Consider the following 21,590-nt stretch of genomic DNA (forward strand, 5'->3'; position numbering starts at 1 on the left):
TGTCCTCATCTCGCAAAATGAGAGTAATCTTTCGCCAACTCTTCTTCTTTCTCCCAGGTGGTGTCTTCTAGGGGGAAGAACTTCCACTTTACTAAAAATTCTCTGAGGACTCCTTTCCTGAGAATCTTCTCCTGAACCTCAAGGATTTCCTCAGGTTGGAGTACCATCTCGCCTTGAGTCAGAGAAATCAATTACTCATCATCAAGCATGTGACTCGGGCTAGGTACATATTTCTTAAGCAAACTGACATAGAATACATTATGTACCTTGAGATGGGGAGGCGGAAGAAGTTTATAAGCTAGATCGCCGACTTTCTTTATAACACCATCATACGGTCCACAGTATCTAGGAGAGAGCTTCTTCTACTTCCCTAAAGATAAGGAACTTCTTTTTGGTCATACTACTCGAATGAAGACCATATCTGATTCTTCAAACTCTCTCTGATCTCTTTTTATCTGCATACTACTTTTGCCTATCTTGGGTGCTGCCTTAATATCTTTCTGGATTGATTGCATTTGCTGGTCCATGTCATCAAGCATTTGTCTGGACATCTTGACTTTGATCAATGGGTCAGACCAAGTTAACGGTGTAAGGCAACCTTGTCCATACAAAGCTTTGAAAGGACTCATCCCAATGCTTTGATGATAAGAAGTGTTGTAAGCAAATTCAACCAGATGCAAATGGCTTAACCACTTCTTGGGTTCCCTGCCGAGCATGACCGAAGGATATCTTCTATTACCTGATTCACTCTTTCAGTTTGGCCATCTGTTTCAGGGTGATAGGCTGTGCTGAGATATAGGAAAGTTCGTACTACTTCGAAGAATGCAGTCCAGAATCTCGATGTGAATTTGGGATCTTTGTCACTTACTATCCTCCTGGGTAAGCCATGCAATCTGAAGATCTCTTTAAGGAAAAAATCTGGCAACATCCACTGCTGCAGTGTATGTTCCTTTCACTAGAATCAGATGGGCAACTTTGGTTAGCCTGTCAACTACCACAAAAATGGAGTTGTAACCTGATTGTACTGAAGGTAATCCACTGACAAAGTCCATACTGATACATTCCCACTTCATCTGTGGAATGTCTAGAGGCTGCAGTTTCCTTGGCATCTTGACTCTCTTTGCCTTGACTCTTTGACACATTAAGCATTTCTGCACATGATCAAGTACATCCTTTTTGAGTCCTAGCCAGAAGAAGCTTTTCTTCATAGACAGGTTTTTATAAACCCTGGATGTCCAGCTATCAGGCTATCATGGGCTTCTCTCAGAATCCTTCCCTTTATTCCCTCATCATTGGGAATACATAGCCGATTATTATAATACATGCATCCTTCATCCAATTTGTACCCAAGAACTTGACTCATTTCCTGAGGAGTCTTGCTTTCCTGCATCAGAAGAGTAGCAATAGAGGCAAAGAATTTGTCTTGCATGATTTTCTCCCTTGCTTCACTGATCAATGGATTTGACACCATTGTAATTGCAAGCAAGGAGGCTTTTCTGGGCTGAGCGCATTTGCCACCACATTTTCTTTCCCGGGCGGATACTTAATTTCAAAATAAAATTCCTGCAGGGTCTGCATCCATCTCCTTTGATGCATGTTGAAATCCCTTTGGGTGAAGATCCACTTTAGACTTTGATGATCTGTCATCAAGGTGAACCTCTATCCCAAACGATAATGTCTCCACAACTTCAGAGCATAAACTACTTAGAGTAACTCCAAGTCCTGGTGGATGGCATAATTTCTCTCATGTGTTCTAAGTTTTGTGGATTCATAGGCCACTGCATGACCTTCCTACATAAGAGCACTACCTAAGGCAAACCCCATGGCATCAGTAACTACCTCAAAAGGTTTGGTAAAATCTGGCAATTTAAGGACAGGGTTGGTTACTAAGGTTGTCTTCAGCTTATCAAAGGCACTCTGACACATAGCAATCCACTGAAAAAGGGTACTCTTCTTGAGAAGGTTAGTTAAAGGGGATGCTATCTAAGCATACCTGGGTATAAATATCCTATACCATCCAGTTAATCCTAGGAATCCTCTGACTTCCTTTACTGTCTTGGGTTTCGGCCAATCTACGACTGCTTGGATCTTTGTGGGGTTAGGAGAAATCCCATCCTTTGATTCTATGAATCCCAAGTATTCCACCTGGTCAACAGAGAAAGAACACTTGCTCTTTTTTGTAAAGAGTGTGTTTCCTTAGGATTTCCAGGAGGACCTTGCACACATGATCTTCATGATCTGTAGCATTCTATGAGTATACCAAGATATCATCAAAGAAGACGAGAATAAAATCATCAAAGAAGACAAGATATCATCAAAGAAGACAAGAACAAAATCATCCAAGTATTCTCTGAGAATATCCTGCATAAGATGATTAAAAGTTGCCGGGGCATTTGTCAATCCAAACAGCATGACTGTGAACTCATAATGCCCATAGTGAGTATTGAATGCTGTCTTCGGGATGTCTTGTTCCTTGATTCTGATCTAGTAGTACCTAGATTTGAGATCTAGGTACTACTATCTTCGGGATGTCTTGTTCCTTGATTCTGATCTAGTAGTACCTAGATTTGAGATCTATCTTTGTGAACATTTGGGTCCCACTTAACTGATCCAGAAGTTCATCAATCCTAGGGATAGGATATTTATTTTTAATTGTTAATTGATTTAATCCTCTGTAGTCAATACAGAGTCTTAACGTTCCATCTTTCTTCTTTTGAAAGAGAACGGGCGCACCCCAAGGTGAGACACTGGGTCTGATGAATCTCTGCTCTAACAGTTATCTTAACTGCTCCTTAAGTTCTATGGCTTCAGGGACTGGCATTTTGTATACACGTAGATTAGTAGATAATTAGGAAATAATCAAAATTTTAGTTATTTTTCACTTCATCTCTATACTCCCAGCTAGTGGAGGATCTCATTCACCTTGCACACTCACATTTAGCTTAAACCCTTCTAGCATATGGTAGCCAACCCACTTGCCTTCAAGTTCATCAAATCAGCACAGCAAACTGCCGAAGCGTTTAGGAGAAATCGTCATTTTTGCTGGCGCCAATTTTCTGAGGAGTTTCTACCATTGCTACTTCATCAAATCAAATCTCTTCAATTCCTCTTAGCCCCGGGGGTTTTCAAGCATGCTCTACAAGCTGGTGAAGACAGAATTCAGTTTCATCAAGTCTACAATGAGATCCAAGCTCTTCATCAAATTTGCAGGTGACTTTGGTAAAACAGAGATTAAGCTTTCAATATTTGGTCAAATCTTATGTTTCTTGGCTTAATGCTCTACTAGACTCATTGCTATTGATGCCTTTGAAAGCATTTGAGCTCATTTGAAGTCTAAGATTTGAAGTCTAAGGCACCAGATCTGGACTCCCCGCATACTCTGTTTTTTGCACACAAAACAGTGGATTAATTTGCTAATCAATGATTAATCAGTGCTAATCACTGTATTTTGGTGCAATTGAGGATTCAAATTAACCATTAAGTATCTGATACAGATCCCTACAACTTCAGATTGCAATTCGGAGTTGGTGTGATACTTTAACCATCCCGTACAAATTGGTTACCCTTGATTTAATGTAATTTTTGGAAAAATTGTGCTGATAAATTTGTGATAATCATCATTTTGCATTTAACCCTTGGTTAATGCCTGTAAATCTCACTCAAAATCAAGATTATTCACAGCCAGAGTTGCATTTGGGAATGTGCATGAGAATGAATGCTATACGCATTATGTATTGGGCACATTATATCAGTGTAAAAATGGGAACAGACACTGCCCTTGTCCAGAATAAGGCAAGAGGTAAGATCTCCCGCATAAATTTGGGTTTGCATTGCATAATGACACAAGATGAACATCAAAAGCCCAAAGGAATTGTCAGCAAAACATTGAAACATGTTGCTCACATGGAGTAAGAAGACCTGACGGACAAGCTCATGGCCCCAGCCATGAAAGAAGAAGAACATCTCCTTCGAAGAGGAAGATCCACACCAAGAAGATCTAAAGGAAGCATTGAAGGAAGACATGGACACGAGAAGAGAAGCTGCCCCAAGAAGACTGAAAGAAGAGACGGACACGAGAAGAGAAGCTGCCACGACAAAAAGACTGAAGACAAGAGAAGATGTGAGGCTCCAAAGAGTGAGGAGCCATGTGAAAATCTCAGAGAGAGAGAGAGAGAGAGAGAGAGAGAGAGAGAGAGAGAGAGAGAGAGAGAGACCCCACAACCCAATGTAACCTGCCCCAACAAAGTAAAACCACCTCTAAGCCACCGATGATGTAGGCCACATGGTAGATGTATGTGTGAGCACTTTAGTCAAGGTCATGGGCACTTATAGTAGCCTTGGACACATAGAGAGAGAGTGTGTCAAGGACTATGGAGTTTAGGGACTTGAGGCACTGGTCGCAGGCTGTCAAGTAAGAAAGAAACTTGATACAGGGTCTAGGTGTGCTAAGATAACTTGAGGGGAGGTGTGCTAGGCACTAGTCGCGGACTATCAAGTAAGGGGAGGCAAACTTGGTATAGGGTCTAGGTGTACTAGGAGTATTCACTTGAGGGGAGGTGTTGAAATATACAAGTGAATAGGGTGTGTGCGGGAACAAGCCCTTGGTTAGAGGCTGTAAAAGAGGATGTGTAAATGTGAAAGAACCTGTGAAAAGGTGAGAAGAATCTACTGGGACAGAATAAAGGGTAGCATGAGAAGATTTAGGAAGTGTGGAGATATTCTGGGAGATATTCTGGGAAAAGTGAAGAGGTGGAGAGAATCAGGGAAAAGAGGTGGAGTGAATCATGGAGAAATCAGTGGGATTTGATGCTTGATGTAAACTCTATAAATTGAGGCATTGCCCTAATGAGAATTTGCTGGTTTTTAAGTATCCATGCCTACATTAATCTATTTGTTAATTACCCACTAATTACATCTTAATTATTTGCTAATCACTTTGTTAATGATGTTGATTCTAGTGTTTGATCCACCATAGCTCATCACAATGCTCAAATTTCAACAATAATCACTTAACCACTCTGGTTCTTTAGCCTTGCATTTTATGTCTACTGGATTCATCTTAATGACATAAACAGCTTGCCTCTTTCTGAGCCCTTTCAATAATTTAGAAGCCTTAACTAATTGCAGCACTAGGGATCCGAAAATTCCAATTCCTTGAACTTTATTCCCCTGAAGGTTGAGGAAAGAGATGGTTCCTTTGTGTTAATGAATATTATCTTGATTCTTATGGAGCCAATCCATTCCAAGGATTCCGTCATAGACTCCCAAGGTAGGACTCTGAACTGGCACTCTGTTACATTCCCATCTAGACTAAACAAAATAAGGTCTGTCTCAAGGTGTGTGAAAAGAATCTTTCCAGTGGCCAATTCCTTTTGCATAGGTTTTCTTGATTTTTAATTTAGGACTAAATTACACAGACATCGTGGGGAAATAAAAGAATGAGTACTGCTTGAATCAATCAAAAGCTTGAATTGCTTACCCTGGTATTGTGACATGAAAAATTGATATCTTTCATTTTCAATTTTGTACATATTCTGCTGGTTTCTGAATGGTAATAAGGTGGAAGCTTGTCCAAGAAGATTGCGGCGCCCACAATGGAATAACAGCATGGTGATGAGGCGGCTTGGCGGCTACCCAGATAATAGCATTCTATCTTCAAATATAATGGTTTTACTTGATTTAGGGTGCACACATTGTAAATGCCACAAGTATGCTTGATAAATACTTTGGCATGGTAGACAGGCTAGTGATGTGGAAAAGAAAAGTGGGCCTTCATGCTCACATGGATTTTAATTGTATTATTAATATAGTATTCACCACCATAAGGCTACAAGTTGGGGGAGTGTGGAAGGCATGTGGAGGAGTAGGTGTAGGTGCATAATTGGGAAAGATTCTTCTAGAATGCCTACATGGAAGAGGAGGATTCCACCATGTGTAAGTGGGATCTCCACCTACATGCCACTTAGACTTGGCTATTATCTCATCACACTTTCAAAGTCAAAAAGTCTTCAATTTAATAGAAGACTTAGCCTAAGAGGACAATTGATGACTTAGGCTAAGTCAATAGAAGACTTAGCCTAAGAGGACAATTGATAGTGATATCTACCCTTATGTCGCTGAAGGGTTGAAGATTTTTATGTTGTAATTTGTAACAATGGAAGAGAGGGTGATTCTCCACTATAAAAGGAACCCTCCTCTCCCTTTCAAATCAATGAATGAAGCCTTCTCAATTGAGCAATTTGTGTCATTGCCATTCTCTTATCTTCAAACTCTTATTCAAACACTCTCTTTACATGTGAATGTCTCATTTAGCATTAGCTTCTCATGCTTAACCCAATTTTGGACCTCTTTGATGATTCATGATAAGTGGGATAAGGAGTTATTATCTTGGTGGGAGGTGTATGTATCGCAGCCTCGTGGTTTTGTTCAAAGAGGGCAGGAAAACAAAATGTGCAGGTTGAAAAAGGCTTTATATTGTTTAAAGCAAGCTCCACGAGCTTGGTATGAAAAGATACATGCATATTTGACTGCACATGGTTTTCAGAATAGTCCAACAGAAAGCACTTTGTATGCTAAACGTGTGGATGATGTACATCTAATCATTGCTCTCTATGTCGATGACATGCTGCTCACAGGACCAAATGAGAGTCATATTGCTGATTTTAAGGCTGATTTGGATGCCTCTTTTGAGATGTCAGATTTGGGGCATTTGCATCATTATTTGGGGATACAGTTTAAGCAGTGTGATGGAGGTATTGCTTTGTGTCAAACAAAGTATATTGAGACATTGTTGCGGAGATTTGGCCTTGAAGAGTGCAAGCCTATTGCTACTCCAATGGAGACAGGTTTGAAGTTGAGTCTTCATGATGCTGGAGATCACTTTGATGTCACACTCTATCAGACAGCTGTTGGTTGCCTCATCTATGTATGCATTATGAGGCCGGACATTCAGTTTGCAGTCTCACAGGTGAGCAGGTTTATGCATAGCCCAGGGTCTCAGCATATTGGAAGTTAGTTAAACGCATCTTTCGCTACTTGAGTGGCACCATACATCTTGGGTTGTTTTATCCCAAGGGGGGATCGTTGCTGCCAGATTTGCATGCTTTTTCGGACTCAGATTGGGCTGGTTGCTATGACACACGAGTGTCCACAAGTGGTTTTTGTTTCATGCTCGGTAGCTCATGCATATCTTGGTTGAGCAAGAACCAACCTACTGTGGCCACTTCGAGTTGTGAAGCTGAGTACAGGGCAGCTTTCACAGCTACGGTTGAGTGTGTGTGGCTCAGACGGCTTATGGCTGACTTGGGTGTTGGACAGGAGTCTGCCACCTCTATCTTCACTGACAGTGAGAGCACATTGGTAGTTGCGAGAAACCTAGTTTTTCATGCTCGCACAAAGCACATTGAGGTGCATTATCACTATGTCAGGGAGAGACTCTCAGCAGGAGAGATCAGCTTGGCCTATGTGCCAACACAGGACAATCTTGTCGATCTTTTCATAAAGGCGCTTCCTTGTGAGAAGTTCGAAGCTTTCCGCAAAGCTTTGGGCTTGCTCCCCTTTGTGGATTGATCTACTTCGGGCATGGCACTCCCCTATACATGAGTGCCAGCTCTCGTTCACACCATCACTCCCAGGGGAGATTTGTTACCATATATATAGGTAGTGATGTGTGTGAACACACTTAGGACCGCCGGGGCACTTTTTCCCTCTTTAGGAGGTTTTCTCCCCTGGCTTGTATATATGCCCATCATTCTAGGGCTAACTTATCTTTTGTACATTGACACAATCTAATATTTTTTGTGTTGTGTGCGTTCTTGTTTCTTCTTCTCTAAGCTTTGTCTGCTTTCCTACAACTCTAATTCAACCAAAAAAATTCGCTATTGTATAAGTGATTGTTATTAAGTGATGAATTGATGAAGCAAAATTTGTTACCAGGTATATGTCATAGATCTCCAATAAGATCATTTTTTTTGTTTAAGAAATTATTTTTCGAATCTCTTAAGTCTTAGGATCTCGTGGACGAAATCAAAATAAAAATTTAATAATGTATCATTTTTTGGCAGAATCATGAGGCGAGGGAACCGTGGCCGTCAGCTAGATCCTCTCATTGATAAAGAAGAGCTTAACCTCGACGTTCGTAAGGCTCTTCACAGAATTTCTTCATCAGTGTACCTATGGCATCATTTGCAACTAGAACGCTCACCACCTGTCTTTTTGATAGTTCCTAGCTCATAGTACCCGACAATATATTCACTTATAAAAATCAAGATGGAATCTCCGTTGAAGATCAGCAAGATGAACCAACATATCCATATAAAAGAGCCATGGACTCATCGGTTGAGGACTAGCAAGGTCAGTCAACCAGACCCATGCCCGGTTTCAGAAAACAACTCTTACTCCTTGTTCCAATATCTTCCCCGACGCACGTGTGGGTATCTTCGGCGACCCAGAGCCCGAGCACCGTATGGTCAGCACCCCTAGGATCCTTTCGTAGGTGACCTAGTGCTTCACTCATAGGCCGCTTCCTTGGTCCCTCATCCACCGTACCAGAAGCTCACCATTTTAATTTGGTCAAGACCTCGGCCGACCTTGCTACGTAAGATGTCCTCCGTTGACTCTTCGTCAGCTGTTGCAACTTTATCAGTTAGGTCTCTAGGACCTCATATTTAAGATAGTCCAAATGCTTCCCCAGTGTTATTGACATAAAACAGTCATTTAAAAACAGGTCATAAATATAGTTTCTATAATGAACTCTCGTCTTTCACATTGTTCCACATCTGTCCACACATTACTTAATCCATATCCAATTCATATGTATTCCTATTCTCATCCAATCACATCATTTTCATCTCATCACATCTTTCTTCAATTTATCCTCATCAGATCTCATCCACTCGTATCTACCCATCTCTACATCTCATCACATCACATTGTTCCACATCTGTCCACATTACTTAATCCATATCCAATCACATCATTTTCATCTCATCACATCTTTCTTCAATTTATCCTCATCAGATCTCATCCATTCGCATCTACCCATCTCCACATCTCATCCACTCGCATCTACCCATCTCCACATCTCATCACATCACATTGTTCCACATCTGTCCACATTACTTAATCCATATCCAATTCATATGTATTCCTATTCTCATCCAATCACATCATTTTCATCTCATCACATCTTTCTTCAATTTATCCTCATCAGATCTCATCCACTCGCATCTACCCATCTCCACATCTCATCACATCACATCACATCACATTCATTTCACATCTCATCTCATTCATTCTTATCCCATATCATTCATTTACATCCGATTCACATGACATCACATCTCATTCATTCACATCCTGATTCACATCACATTACATCTCATCCATTCACTAACATTGACATTGCATCTCTTTACATACACATCCACATCCATTCTTTCACATACATATCCACATTCATTCTTCCACATACACATCCACATCCACATCCATTTTTCCACATCCATTCTTTCACATACACATACACATCCATTCTTCCACATACACATCCACATCCATTCTTTCACATACACATCCACATCCATTCTTCCAACATACACATCCACATCCATTCTTCCACATACACATACACATCCACATTCACATCCACATCCATTCTTCCACATTCACATCCACATCCATTCTTCCACATACACATCCACATCCATTCTTTCACATACACATACACATCCACATCCATTCTTTCACATACACATCCACATCCATTCTTCCACATACACATCCACATCCATTCTTTCACATACACATCCACATCCATTTTCATTACATCACATCTTATTTTCATCTTATCACATCCATTCACATCCTAGCACATCTCATACACATCTTATCGCATCCCATTTACATCTTATCACATTCTATTTTCATCTTATAACATCCATTCACATCTTATCGCATCCTATTTACATCTTATTACATCCATTTCACATGTTATTCCCATTTAGTAGCTTTTTCTAGTTTGATTCCGATAATGGGACTTTTTCTAAATTTCTACCAATTGCTTGGCCTGATTAAAGGTTCCTTTTCTTGAATGACTATTTTTATATTCCTTCTCAACTCCTCAATTGAATTATATTCAATATTCCTCTTTTGAATAAAAGAATTCATGGGATTTACAGAAATCAATTCTACCCATATTTCCACTTTTGATAAAATAATCATAATTTGAATTATGCTAAAAATTCCTCTTCTTTCCATTTAATTTCTTGGATCTCAATTACCATGGAAATTCCCCTTTTTTGCATTTAATTATTTGCATTCCAATGTATGAAAATTTCTCTTTTATCATCTATATTTCTCATAAAATACCCATTAATTCAATATGCTATGAATTTCTCTTTTCCCATCTAAATGATGGAATTCTAAATGTCATAGGAATTCCTCTTTTACCATTTAAGTATTTCTCATAGATAAAATAAATTTATCTAAAATTCATCTTTGAATTTAAATAAAATACCCATTAATTTCAATATGCTAGGAATTTCTCTTTTCCCATCTAAATGATGGAATTTCAAATGTCATAGGAATTCCTCTTTTACCATTTAACTATTTCTCATAGATAAAATAATTTATCTAAAATTCATCTTTGAATTTAAATAAAATACCCATTAATTTCAATATGCTAGGAATTTCTCTTTTCCCATCTAAATGATGGAATTCCAAATGTCATAAGAATTTCTCTTTTACCATTTAAATATTTCTCATAGATAAAATAAATTTATCTAAAATTCATCTTTGAATTTAAATAAAATACCCATTAATTTCAATATGCTAAAAATTACACTTTCCTCATTAAAATATTTGAATTCCAATATGGTGGGAATTCCTCTTTCATCATTTAAATTTATCTATGCAAAAAGATAAATTTAACTAAAATCCTTCTTTAATCTTTGAATAAAATATACATTATTTTAGCATCCCAATTTTTCTCTTACTTCATTGGAATACATGGATTTCCATTTGTTGAGACTCAAGCTCGATGTCAGTTTGTGCCAGTTGCACTATGTGCTGGCATGTTAGGTAGCAACATGTGTGAGACATAAATGACCATGTCCAGCTGGTCATTGAGTGTGGACATTAGCTAGGGTTAGTAGTGGGTGGACACAACACATGTAGTGTGTTGTAGATTATGGATTATGGCTTTATGCATTGTGTGAGAAGGGAGATGGCTTCCCTCTATAGTGAGGGTTTAATAATACATTAGGGTTTGCTCCTGTGTTGTGTCTCCTCTTTCTCTACCTATTTTTCATCATGGTATCAGAGCCTGGTGCTCTCTATTAGGGTTTATGAGTGAGTGAGAGAAGAGGGAGAAGAAGCTGTGAAGCTTGCCGTTGGAGCTGTGAAGCTTAGAGCACACCGATTTTCATCAAATCTGAGAGCTTGGCCTACTGGGTAAGGACTACTAAACATCTTTGAGCGGATTGCAAGTGCAAAAACACAAACAACACCAGATTTGAGCAAAGAGAAATTTCTGTTTTGGAAGCTCTTCATTGAAGCTTGAGTGTGGTGAATGTATGAGGCAAATGGTTGCAAATTTGACAAAGAATCATGTATTTGGCAAATGGGAATGTATTGGCAACTCATGTGCAAGCCCTACATTGAATTTGGAGCAAGTTTGATGCATTTAAATGATTGGAAATTCACTGTTTTGAAGCCCTCACAAAAACAAAGAAGTGAGGTCCATTGTTGATGCAATTAAAGCTAGTTTTTTGTAAAAATCACTACATTGATGGATTGGGCACATGCCTAGGTGTGTTGGGCATCTAAATATACCATCAATTATCATTATAAGCTTCTCAAATCAACCCTACAGCAGGCAGCGCAGGCAGATATGCAGAAACAGAGCGGTTTTCTCATAATTTTTGAAAAGTGGAGGCCAAATTCTACTTGGTTGATTAAATTCAGAATTTGCTTAGCAATTGTGTGATACACATACTTGAGGAGGTTGCTATATGATTGGTTGAAGCAATTATGCATTATGGAGCTGATTATGAGCTGATTAAACAGGCTGTCTATTGTGATTAGTGAAATAGAGGGTGATTAATCGACTAATTACTCTCTCAACTTAAACAATTGGTCTAATTCCTTTTACATGGAGTTAGTAGACATCAATGCTAAGCTAATTAATGCTTGGTCTCTCAATTTGGACAAGAATCAAAGAAATTAGAACACTTTTACGACTGGTCTTTTCTAGTTTTACTGGTTTTTCTCAAAACCGAGAAGGGGATTTGATAAATTTGGTATGTACCCACCTTGGTTGGTGTTGATATGCAATATTGAGCTTGTTTAGGTGTTAACGCAAGTTATCCACACTTGATTGAACCATTACATTGCAATTTGAAGCCTTGGAAAGCGCGCCAAAACAGGGTACCTTTCTGGACTGCGCATGCCAGTTCAATTTGAATGCAATGAGTTTGATTTTCTACATCAAAAGTGAAGTTTTTTGAGGGGTGGTTGCAAGATGAGGTTATCTAGTTTCATGTAGTGAGCACCCTTGGCTTTAGCCAAAAAAAGGCATTTTTTCAAGAAGAATAGCCAATCTCTCCTAGTTAGCCAAGGAGTTTCACTTCAAGGTCTTCTAATGAAACATCATATGCAAAGTTGGGCACCTAAAACTATAATCTGATCGAATATCCAATAATTGCAAATCCCCTTTTCTTTGGGAACCAAAATTGTATACAGGCCCTGTCGGAGGTTTAGACAAGTACAGTAAATGTGAGTAAATTGCCTATAACTTTTACATTATTGCTCATATGATGTTCCCACTTTGCATATCACAAATACAAATAACATAGAGCTTAACTTGATTTATCGAGTAATTTTTAATGTGTTCTACTATTTTTTATATTATTTAAAAAGTATTAGAATTATTTAAAAAATATACTATTTTGTCCTCCCACCACATCTACCATTTAAAATGCTCAAATTGTATGGATCTAGTGATGATTAGATTGAGAAAGATTATTATAATGTGGGTATAAGGTAAAATTACAAATCTAACGGTTGGATTTTTATAGATTTACTTTGGAAAATTTGTTATGACTGTTAGAGGCCCATTAAATCAATTGTAATTTAATTATAGAAAATCAAATATTGAATCTTTCAATCTAAAAACTATAGGGATCAATACGCTTGTTGCCATGAATTTATTTAAAAAATTTAGCTTAATTTGAGTATGGGAAGGTCCATTTTCAATCCTCCCAAGTGAAGATTCCCATATTGTGTCCACTCTCCCCTTTTCAAGTCTAAAACCAATCCTAGTTAGGTTTGGAAATCTAGGCTTGGTAAACTTCAAAGCTTAGATATCATTCCATGTGTGAGGCTTGGGTAGGCACAAATCTTATATATGCATGCCACTTTATGTCCACATCAGCTTCGAGAGGATCCACTTTATGTCCACATCAGCTTCGAGAGGATCCACATAAGCAGCTTGCCACCTCACCTTGCCACCTCCACCCTCCATGTCAACATGGTCAACCTAGTTGACTCCCCACCTCATTATCCTAGTTATCATTAATGCCACATCTTCTTGCCACCTGTGCATGCCACTCACACCTGGTGACATGGCATGCCACATCATGGAATTGCCACATCAACCATAATAGTGCCACATGTCAAGAGAATGCCATGTGTCATGCACGCATGTGACACATGGCACCTCCTTCCCACCTCTCCTTTTTTTTCAAAAACATATTTTTGAAAAAGTTAATTTAGTAATCTAGAGAAATAGAATATAGAATTTTAAATAATAAAATATATATAAATTATTAAATAAAAGAATTTAAAATCACTAATTTTAAAGGATTATATTTTGGAATTAGATCAATAATATTATTTTTAAAGTTCATGTTATTCAATTTAAAAAAATAAAATTTTAAGTTTAATATTTCTTGAAAATATTTTATGTAGAATAAACCTTTGAATAAAATTTAAAAAAATACATTATAAAAAAATACATTATAAAAAAATACAGTTATATAATTATAAAATAAAAGATATATTTATATATCTAGTAATGATAAATATTTAGACTTGTTAATAAATATTATTAATAATATTAATTTTTAAGTGGATAATAGTTTATCTTTAATTATCTTTATGTTTATCTTAATTATCCAATCAATCTTAGATAGGAAATCCAATGAGATTTGAAGTGGATAACCTATTTTTCCTATATAATCACACATCTCTAGTACTATCCCACACTTATCTCTAGTACTATCCCATCATTGAGCCTTCAAAATTTTTTCTCTCTTAGCTTCCTTGAGAATGGGTTCTCAAAGTCGTAGGAGTCGGAAACGTGATAGGACTAGACTTCCCCCTGTCCACCAAGTTCAAGAGGAGGAGAAGAAAAGGGTAGCTCGTGAGAGAAAGAGAGAGTGGAGAGCACGTCAACGAGCAACACCTTCCGTTGGCGATGATCCAAGCCTTGCTCCTCAGCCTTGCTCCTCCTCTTCCACTTCCTCTCCCTCCGCCCTCTTCCCCCCCACTACCCCTTAGTTTAGATAATCCACAAGAACCCACCCTTCCTGAGTCCCTTCTCTTCTACAAGAACCCACTCCCCATCCTTTGGGCGCCCATCGTGTGGATAGGAAAGAACTATCAAAGTAAGGGGCACATCGTCGTGCCCATGCAATCTTCCATTCCTATTTCAAAGACCTCATGCCTTCATCATAGGCATGTGTGCTTGATGCTTTGATCGATCTGCCCAACATGGCCAACTGCAGAGGGCGCTTTCCGACATTGGAGGTCAAGAGGAGAGCTGGCATGGTGGTGCTACAAAGTGTTCGTCATTCCTATATAAATAACAAGAAGAGGAACTCTACGGACGCTTTGGCTGCTCGACGGGCTATTGTGGCAGCCATAAGTAGCTCCCAAATGAAGGGTAAGGTGAGTGCCACATTTCGCATCCTTTTCATAGCACCACACGCACTTAGAGTTGGGTCTATTAGACGACAAAGTTTAGATGCCAATGAAGTTGGTGCCTTGTGGGCGAGTAGTGGTCGTGTAGCTAGGCATGATCGCCTACTAGATGAAACCGCTAGAGCCTTGATAGAAAGTTTTTGGGAGGAGAATTGTTGTACCTCGCCAGTTTTCAAGAAAGCTTTGCGTAAGAGAGTGACAAGAGGAGTGTTCATTGAGCATGGTGCTTGCTTTCTTGAAATGACCCAAACAGAGTTGTATTCTCAGTTTGTTGCTTCGTATCGAGAGCTTAAAATTGGGCAAAGGTCATTTGAGGGGTGTAAGCCTTGGTTTGTGAGGTACTCACGTCAGCGTGACACATGTTGTTGTCGCTACCATGTTGAGTTCAAACTTTTTTATGATGTGTTCTGTTCTCTTAGTGGGCATAGAGAGTTGCCTCGTAGTCCTCGTGATGTCATCCATTCTCTTTCGTGTGCACGCACGGAGGATGCCTAGTTCCATAGGATGCCTTGTGTGGAGAGCAATTGCACATCATGTGGTTCACTTGCACATCTACAGATGGTAGATCTTGATGCAAGTGACCAAGAGATAGTGCCATGGCAACGTTATAAGTATGTGACACACCAGCTCCAGAGTGGTGGGACAGTCGAGGAAGTTGCAGATCGTGGACAAACATACACCACGTTGTCACTTCACAGCCACATTTAAGGAGCAGATCTACCCCTATATATGGCACAGTCATTGTGCCAAGTGATAGGATCATCAATTCCGAGCATGCCTGGCAGAGTTTCCTATTGGTGTGGTCATCTCTATGATTGATTTTGCAGAGAACTACACCTTCACACCTTTTCAGGAGATACAATCTGAGTATAACTTCTCAGAGCAAGTAATGGTTATATTTCATAATATTTGTTTCGTGTTTTGTGGGACTCCCAAGGGAAGAGACGGGGTCCCATCCGAAGCATTTCCTATAGGGTCGTTGTGATGCACGCTTTCTGAGGTGGTATTTTAGCATCTTCATGGAGGAACCATTCTCTTCACCTTCTCGTAGCCCACATCGCCACAAACGCAAAGCTTTAATCGGATTGTAAATCGAAGCTCATCTACTCACTTTATGAGCATAAAACTCCTAGGTGGGAAATTGAAATCACCTTTAAGAGCTAAAGAGCCCTTACTAAATTCACCGCAAAATGGGGCCACAGGGCCCCTAGGGAGGGGGGGGAGGAAAAGGTTTCCTTAAAGTGTATTTTGGGGCAAAAGGCTGCACCTACAAGGAAAGAGGGGGGTTCTCCCTTGACTCTATTCACACCGAGGAGGGGAGAGTATCTAAGGACACCCTCTACTCAACACAAGGGTGAGTCACTCACACACACTCACTAGCATGCATTCAAGAGAGAGATTAGCAAGAGGATTAACAAGATCAAGACTCTATTGCACAATGGGAGAGTTCCTTGTATTATGAGAGATATTCACTTATATATATGGCCATAAGTGTTCACACTCACTTAAACTATGACCGACCGGCACTTTAGGCTCATAAGAGGCCTAATACTATTACAATGACATCTCTCATATAATATATCCATGAAGTACATCACTTGGGACTTCACCCTAACTTACGACCACACACGCTCTTGAAGCAAAAATTGCCATAAGTATTCTATAGGGCCATTACGCAGGCGCCCGTCTAAGTTGTAGATTTGGAAACCATTGCTTCATACCTTGAATGTATGCCCTTTTGGTATATCTACCTTGACTCCTTGACATAAGATAATGTTAGTAGCTCTTGTTAACTATAAGAATGGGTTAACAATGCTTTATGTATAAGCTTAGGCAGCATGCATATAAAGAATTATGCACAAGATTAGACATGCATAAAGATCTATGTATGCTTTATGCACAAGATTAGACATGCATAAAGATCTATGTATGCTTTAAGCTTAATGTATGAAGCTCTATGCATAAGTTATAACTTATGCATAGATCTTAAAGATTGCATAAGCTTAAAGCATGCATTATGCTTTATTCATAAAGCTTTATGCATGCATTAAGCTCTATGCATAAGGCTTTATGCATAAGATTATGTATGAAGCTTAAGCATAAGCTTTATGCACTAAGCTAAACCTGAACCCACCAACACCCAAGGGGGCAATAAACATAGAGCTTGCATTAATGATTACAAGAAAAAGAGAGCTAACCTCTTTATTGTCAAGCCAAAGGAGAGGATTAGTGCAAGACCTACAAAACATTAAATTAAAAAAAGTGATTAGTAACACATTTAAAAGAAAAGAAGAGCTTACCTCTTCTATGCGTAAAGCTTTATGCATTCTTTAAGCTCTATGCATAAGGCTTAATGCATAAGCTTTAAGCATATATTATCCCTCATTCTAGTGTATACATTAATTTTATCCAGTAATAATTAGGGTGGTTTGGAGGAAGAAATCTATGATGTTCACATCATACACCACTTTCTTTAGTACATGTGCTTGTTTGGGTACAAGTGATGGTCTATAAATTGGACATGAATTATATCTTGCAGTTATAAGACCTACCAAAATGGCATGTAAGAGTTGAAAGTTAATAGACATTATAATACATTAGATGTATAAGAAGTTATGCATGCATAGATAACAATCGATTTATTTAGTGACATACCTAAGCACTCCATATAGCCTAGAAAGCATGCATAGTCCACATCAAGATACCCTTGACCATCACATTGCGACATGAAATTGGACGAGAAACATCATGCACCCTTATGCCTCTCCTCCATAATTTCACGTGCTTAATAAATCAAGGGCTCAAGGTATACATCCATATTCTTTACCTTGTGCTTCCCGGGCATAAGAAACACAAGCATCACATGACCCTTCTTGATGGTGGACATCCATGGAGGAATATTATAATTCACAACAATAATGGGCCATGTGAACCGTGATGTAGACCTCAATCCAAATGGGTTCACCCCATCCATATCCAATCCAAGTCATAAATTATGGGGCTCTTTAAACTTTGACCATTCATCCTCTCAATACAATCCCAAGCCGGTGAGTCAGCAGGAATCCTCATCATATCTCATCGGTTCAACGATATGATGCTAAGCCAATGCGTTGGCAGGAATCCTCATCATGTCATTGGTTGAATGATGGTTCACATACCATGTCATTAACTCATCAATGGATTGACACATAAACATATGTTGAATGTGAGGTGTAATAGGAAAGCACCTCAATACCTTTTGCAAACTTTTTACACCTTATAAATCCTTCCTGTAATAATGATACTCTCTCCACAAACTAGACAATGCATGAAATTAGCAAAAACACCCTAAATAGTACACAATCATTATGGCCAACATGAATTTGAGTGTATTCCATACCAAGCTTGGAAAGTATTTTTTGAGCATAACTTCTTGTTGTGGGCATCGAATTGTTTGTTGGGAGCATCTTCTTTAATAATCAAAGTAGGCTATTCACACTATTATCACTCCATCCATATGTTATCTACAAGTTTAGGATTTCCAAGCATGCCTACAAAGTTAAGTACTTTGCACCCTCATACAATGGTATATTAGCTTCCTTGCGTAACATATCCCCTCTGTCAAAAGTTTGAAAGTTAGGTGTCTCCTCCTCACCCTCACTTTGAAAAAAGTTAGATGTCATCTCCTCCATGACATCCTCTTCCTCTACCTCATGTGGAGGAAATCCTGGCTCGTTCAAATGTACTAAACATGCTCCACTTTCCAAGTTCTCCTTACGACACTTGTACTCCTTCCTCAAGTTTCCCCCAATAATAAAATAATGAGGTATATTATGTAGTACTTGTGCACGAATGTCCATGCCCTCCTCATCATCCTAATGAATCATATTTAAATATGACAATCAAAATTACATATTTCAAACCATGAGTATACATATCATCTCATACCATGAGTATACATATTTCAAACCATGAGTATACATATCATCTCATACCATGAGTATACATATTTCAAACCATGAGTATACATATCATCTCATAAGTTTATACACTAACCGAGGAATTGGCTTGAGGCATCATGTTAGGTTGGCATTGGTTCAAAAGATCCCCATTTTCTGATATGCTCCAATGTGACTCGACGTTCACGTATACAAATATTCTTATATAGCTTGTACATGAACAAGGGATTCTTCTTTGCACAACCACTCTAGACTCCTAATGGATGGTGACCCATCACTATCCGAACTAGTAGAAGCATTTGTATAGGGAAAAAGGAGTGTACAAATTAAAAATTGAATATGAATACATGCACTAAATTTAGTGGTGTCAATGGTATATGGAATGGTTTTCTCTCTAGAATTTTCCCAATGCTTATAATGGCACATAAAATTACTTTTCAAACCCACAACACCACCAACGTAGCTCTTTCTTCCCCAAAATATTCCCTCCACTCCTTTCTTTGAGGGATTACACCAGCTCTATCTACTCCATCAATTTACCTCTATTCCATGCACTTGTAATTCCTTCCTCTTCCTCTTTCTCTTTTTCCTTATTCATCACTACATGGCTATGGTGTGAGCTAATGAAGGTATTCTTCTCTTATGATTAACCCTAATGTATTTGTACTTCCTTCCTCTTTCTCTTTCTCTTTCTCTTCATCTTTCTCCTTCTTCTTATTCATTAGTTTATGGCTATGGTGTGACCTAATGAAGGTATTCTTATCTTATGCTTAACCCTAATAATAGAGTACACAATGAGATCAAGATTAAAGTTTAGATTACTAACCTTATTTTAGCTTCTTCTCCTTCTCCTTTTTGTGAGCATGCTTAATGTGTGTTGGTCTTTTCTATTTTTAGTAGATAGAGTTCATTAACTATGTTACTAATCACTTTTTTTAATGTCCAGGGTGGTGAATTTTGTGTTTTGTGCTTTGCATCGAGAAAGTTCTCATTCCAACTAGTCCATCTTCATGAGAAGGTTGTCATGGGCAGTAGAGGTTGCTGCTTTCAATTTCCCTTGTGTTCGAAAAAATCCTTCTTGTCAATATGTGAACTATGCTACTTATGGCACCAATCTTGGTAACTCCAGTTCGCTAGACCCAAAGAAGAACCCGCGCACCTGAACCAAAAGAATCGAAATCCAAATCCAAAGAAGAACTGGTAACCCCACCCCCACCACTATTCATACCACCACCCCCAGTTCGCTAGACCCAAAGAAGCACCCACGCACCTGAACCAAAAGAATCGGAATCCAAATCCAAAGAAGAACTGGTAACCCCACCCCCACCACTATTCATACCACCACCCCCACAACCCCGCCTTCTGAATTACAACATGTTTCCATGAGATCAGCCATCACCATGAAGTATCCCAGGTTCTCCGAGAAATCCTTGGAGGATGTGGATGCTCACATCCTTCTTTTTGAGAGTGCTTGGCACGTCCCGGCCTGATGGACCAGAACCTCAAAGAGGCAGCCTTTGTCTCGATCTTACAGAAAAGTTTTGCTCTTTGGGTTTCTCAGTATGAGTACACCCTTTTTCCCACCTATGATGCAATCAGAGATACATTCCTTCAAAGATTTAGGGAAGACAAGACCTCCGTGCATGTGCTAGATAAGTTGTGCCAAATGAACTAGAAAAGCCTTACTGTGGAAAACTATGCTGCTGAATTTTGAAAGCTTCTCCGCAGATTGGGTGTAGCCAATCAGCCCACGTGGAGGAGATCCTCAATTCTTATTTCATGAAGGGATTTAACAAACAGCTCAAAAGGGTAGTAGCTGCCGGTGCTAATCTTGCCACCATGACTCTGGAGCAGCTGACTGAATCAGCTCTGAGGTTAGAGCGTGTATTGGTAGGATTTGCCAAGATCAAGGGCAAGACCAAAAGCAAGAGGAAGTCTAAACGGTCCACTTCCAAATCTTTAGAAGAGGAGGAGGATTCTGATAACTCCACTGTAAATGAGGAATCAGTGGAGGATGAGGAAGATCACAAGGCATGGTCCAAGAGCAATAAGGGAGGAAAGATAGCCAAGGAATTGGTTGCAGCCATGGCTCAACTGACCAATGAAGGCGCGAAGTCCCCTCCACAATCTGGTCAGGCACTTGGTGTTCAAAGTGTCAAAATCATGGACATGGAGCCGAAGAATATGGCTTGAATGAGATTTTGCATGCCATATGCAGAACCTCCACGCACAACACCAAAGCATCATGCAGATACAATGGGAGAAGAGCGCCTCCACAGCTTGTGATCCAGGCCCCGGGCGTGGTGGCAACCATTCAAACTGCCCTGCCAGCAATAGTTCCACTAAATCGTATCAAAGGCCACAATTTCATCCACGTGGGAATTTTCCTCCTAGGGATGTGCCCGGTGTACAACCTCCTATTTTCACATGTTTTTGTTGCCATGCCCTCGGCCATCGCAAGTCTAAATGTGACATCTAAAGAAAACAGAGGGCCAAAGTGGAAGGAGCCTACGCTTCAGCATCATCAAGCCCGCTGGTAGTGAATGCCATAAAAATCCAAGCTCTTGATGGAGCAAGTAGTCAAACAAGCCAACCACAAAGGCAGCCAAATCATCCACCATGGCAATGTCAAGATCCATGCAACCCAAGTCTCCAGAGGCGGAGAAAGAA

Source organism: Cibotium barometz, chromosome 6, assembly GCF_041138505.1.
Source record: "Cibotium barometz isolate CiBa-2024 chromosome 6, ASM4113850v1, whole genome shotgun sequence".
NCBI lineage: Eukaryota > Viridiplantae > Streptophyta > Polypodiopsida > Cyatheales > Cibotiaceae > Cibotium > Cibotium barometz.